This window comes from Oryctolagus cuniculus, chromosome 12 (genome assembly GCF_051225735.1).
Source record: "Oryctolagus cuniculus isolate XC-2025 breed Fujian yellow rabbit chromosome 12, ASM5122573v1, whole genome shotgun sequence".
NCBI classification, from domain to species: Eukaryota; Metazoa; Chordata; class Mammalia; order Lagomorpha; family Leporidae; genus Oryctolagus; species Oryctolagus cuniculus.
In genome coordinates this window covers 60,499,157-60,503,832 of record NC_142878.1, presented here as the reverse complement: position 1 = coordinate 60,503,832, position 4,676 = coordinate 60,499,157, and the positions used below count along the sequence as shown (strand labels likewise).

The window sequence follows — 4,676 nt, the reverse complement described above, 5'->3', positions numbered from 1 at the left end:
ACATTGATGTTAGGTTAGTCAGCAAATCAGTAACATTCTATTATTTTTTATGATCTATCAAACTGAATCATCAATCCATTAAATTTAAACTTTTAGTATGTATCAAATCTGTAATTAAATCAAATTAATTAACATTTTATCTTCACATGAACAATGCATTTGTTCTGTTTTAGGAGATTATGTTTATAAGATTTCCTGCAGAACATCTGCATAGTCTCCTAAACAACCATTTATTGGGGCCAGTTAGGCTGCCATCTGCAGTGCTGGCATCCCACATAGGTGCTAGTTTGAGTCCTGGCTGCTCCATTTCCAATCTAGTGCCCTACTAATGTCCTGGGAAATCAGTGGAGGATGGTCCAAGTCCTTGAAGCCCTTCACCCACTGGCTTCACCCTGCCATAGTCGCTCGCAGTTGTTGTGGCCAATTGGGGGGTGGACTAACAGATGGACAATCAATCTCTCTCTCTCTCTCTCTCTTTCTCAACTCTGACTTCAAATAAATAAATAAATCTTTAACAAAAATTAAAAAGTAAAGTGCTGTCTATCTTGTAGCGTATTTCCTTAGCAAAAATAAATAAATGAATGTTATTGGTGCAAGAAATTTGTTCACCACTGAAAAATCATTTTCTAATTTAGAACCCAAAAAAAGAGGCACAGAATATTGTCTATATAAAAGATTGATTTTGTTTGCCTACCATATTGTCATATCTAAATCATGCTCAGAGCCTTTCATTCACAATTGCAGATTGATACAGTCCTCCTTGAAACATGTATTTATCTTTTCTAGCACTCATCAAACACTAAATGCCTAACTAGGTTGCAGGAAGAATCTTTAATTCCATCATTTTACTCTGGTAATTGCTTTTCCTTCCTTATGTTTAACCAGAGTAAATGAACTATAATTTTAAATTTCTCTTGACACTCACTATCAGATGCTGTATAAAATAGGAACAAGGTGAGAAGTGATGAAAAAGGAAACAGAAATGAAAATCTTTTCTGCTACAAAAGAATAATAAAGGTGTTGTTTACATGGAGGAAAGTGATTAATACAAAGACAACCAGAATGCCTTAAATCATGCTGATCCTGACTAGTCCAAGACCCAAACTGATAGTCTCAAACACCCAAACTTCCAGAACCCATCATGGAAAGAAGGGGCAATGACTCAGCTCCCAGTGAGTCGTTGCCAGATGGGGGTGTTGGCCTTTGTCCATACTCCTAATTTTTCAACAAGGACCAAGAATTCAGGTAGCATCTCCTTACTTGAAAATGTTTGCTACTGGGTAGATTTGTGGTGGTGGTGGTTCTGCTGCTTTAGTGCTATCCAAGCCAAGCAAAGTACATTCAGGAGGGATTCAGTCAGGAGTTGATTGCCCAGCGTCCTTAGGTTTTTGTTTATGGGCAAAATCATCAACTGCAGAATGACCTTACAAAATAAAGTTTTTAACATTAAGAATAATGTTTTCCCTGTTTTTCATATATTTATATGATGTAATTTGGTAATTCTTGGTGGGTGACTTGAAAGTCTTAGTTTCAGATACATTTCTGCCAATATCTAATTTTAGAACTTAGGGTGACACCAATAGTAATATCAAATACATTTGTTAGGCACTTACTGTTTTGAGTTCCTAACGTAGCACTAAGTACTTTACTCATCTATGTTTGTTTGTTTGTTTGTTTAAGATGTAGACAGAGAAAGCGAGTCCCCATCTGCAGATTTACTCCCTAAATGCCTACAATGACTTGAACTGAGCCAGGGCCAGAGCCAGGTTCCAGGAATGCAATCTTTGTTTGCCACATGGTGACAAGACCCCAAATACTTGAGTCATGCTGTTAGCCACCAGGCTCTGCGCAGGTGAGAAGCTGGAGGCGGGAACTGGAGCCATAGTCAAATCCAAGCATGCCATTGTAGAATGGGTGTCTTAAGCACCAGGCCAAATGCCTGCACCCTCATCTATCTCTTTTCACAACCCTATTAGGGGTTGTGCTTACAATAACATTATGCTTGTAGCAAAAAAAAAAAAAAATTATTGGGTACCTAATAAGTGTCAGCCACCACATAATATGTTAATGCTGAAAACAAGTCTGGAATCTTGCTATCACAGAATTCATGATTAGTAGGAGAGGCAGACTACAAACAATAGACATCTGTCCAATGCAAATTATGACAAATGTTACAAAGTGTTTAGAGGAAGTTGCATAAGGACACATAGCTAACTCATTGTAGAGATATAATTAAAATAACTAATATTATTGAGCACTTATTATGTACCAGGCACTATGCTAAATTCATTATACAGATTAGCTTATTTAATATTTTAAAAAATCAAGTTAGGTGCTAGTGTTATGCACTTTTTTCAGATCAGTCACCTGAAGCACAAAAATGGTTGAGTGATTTGCTGAAGTCTTGTAGTTAGTAAGTGATGGCACTAAGACCTTAATCCAGTCAACCATGCTCTCTGGCACAAACTCATCTGTCTTCCTTAATCTAGTCTCTTAGTTTCTCTTCAGGCTCAACTGTAAATTCCTCACCCAAGTTTACTGAAGAATAAATTATATTTGTGTATATGCATAGGAAAATGCAAGGTAAAAGGGGATAATTAGATGCAATGATATAGTTATTTCTGGACTGTGATTTTTTTTTAACTTTTATTTAATGAATATAAATTTCCAAAGTACGACTTATGGATTACAATGGCTTCCCCCCCATACCATCCCTCCCACCCACAACCCTCCCCTTTCCCACTCCCTCTCCCCTTCCATTCACATCAAGATTCATTTTCGATTATCTTAATATACAGAAGATCAGCTTAGTATACATTAAGTAAGGATTTCAACAGTTTGCTCCCACACAGAAACATAAAGTGAAAAATAATAGATGATTTTTTAAATGATGATGAAATTAGGTCAGACCTATTGTCATGTTTAATCCCAAACAGTATATTTCACTTTGTGTTTCTATGGGGGTGCAAACTATTGAAATCTTTACTTAATGGACTGTGAATTAAAATTTAAATTTTTGGTAAAATATGTGAATCAATATTGTACCACTTCTGCATTGAAAGGTGTTTTGTTGTTATTGGTGTTCAAAAATTTCTGGGAATAAGTTTAATAAGTAGGATTTTATTGGAAAACCATTAGGCCAAATCAACCAATGTCTTTCATTCATCTCAGTCTTGTGAAATACAGATTTGTGGTGCCATTCAGCTCACACTCCCCAAAACTTTAAAAAGCAGATATTTGTTTTTGGACTAGAAACATTACAAGATCATTCATCATTCACCGCAAAGGATGGCCTTTGCCTATGCTCTTTCATCTTTTTTGGAAATGGAAATAGGGAGAACAGGATATTATATTATAGGAATTTAAGAACAGTGTAAAGAAGAAGTTCTACAAATGTGTATTGCTTTAAAAAGTACTGAAATGAAGTTATGACATAAACCGTTCAAGTCCTACATAGTGTTAGTTATACACAATGGATAAATACAAGTATGGCAACATTGTGATTGTTTACTTGAGCTACTGACTTTTACTAAAACCATAACCAATCTATCAATAAATTTCCAATGTATCTTTTAAGCATTACAAAATAAACTACTAAATATATTTGTGTCATCATCATCTTGTCCAGTAGGAAAACAAGTATGTGTGCATGTGTGTGTGTGTGTGTGTGTGTGTATGAGAAAGAGAGAGAAAGAGGGATGGGAGAGGGGGGAGGGAGGGGGAGGCTTGTAATAAATTGCCATGTAAACAATGGCTATAAAATTCTAGGGCATCACTTCTCAGCCTTTTGGCTGAGATCAAGTGTAGTATCTGTTCTTATCAGTTTAAAATTCTAAGGCACTCATGTGTGATCTACCTTTATGGTGAAACAAAAGGTTTTCCTTTTAATTTGGCAAGTAATAAGCTCTTGAAATACGGCATTGCAAGCAGCCTTCCCAAATGGCTTATATTTGTCAATGGTCACTGAGGAAACTCAGATAATAACAGTCTATGTTCATAGCTCTGTATCTGTCCCAGAGAATTCACACACACAAAAGCAGTCATATAGGATTCAAGTGCAAAAGTACAGGTGAAGAAGAAGACATCCGGCTCTTTATAAGGCCTCAGAGGAAGTGACCTGATAGGATGGAAATCATTATAATCACAAGGTCCCAATGCACTTCAGAAGAAATAACACTCTATGAACTACCATGGCTAATTAAAATGGTCTCCAGGGAAAATCATTAAACTTATGGTAGATAAACATTCATTAGTGATATCTGATGTTCTGAATCTTCTCAAGATTCTCTGGTGAAATCTTTTATCCTATATCAAATACTCTTTATGGAGATATGGGTGTTTTAATATGTTGCAAACACTGGTCTCCAGACATCATAATTAAATTTTGGTGGAAGGAAATTATTCAGTTGTTGGTTACCTGCAGATTTTAAGTAGCATTGTGCATGTTATGTTCCAACACATTACAGCTGATAGGTGCCCAAGAATTCATTTAATGCATCTTTGAAAAAGTAACAGAGGGCTGCAATGACCAGGGTTGGATCAAGCCATAGCCAGGAGCCTGTGAGTAGCAGGGTGCAAGTACTTGAACTATCTTCTTCGATTTTCCCAGGTACATTAGCATAGAGCTGGATTAGAAATGGTGCAGCCAGGACTCTAACCAGTGCTTATGTACAATG

The 4,676-nt window shown here is 36.4% G+C and overlaps 1 pseudogene; it reads left to right on the top strand.

Moving 5' to 3' along the window:
- Positions 1 to 3,771: 3,771 nt before the first annotated feature.
- On the top strand, positions 3,772 to 3,909 carry LOC127484070 (U2 spliceosomal RNA; annotated as a pseudogene).
- The last annotated feature ends 767 nt before the right edge of the window (positions 3,910 to 4,676 follow it).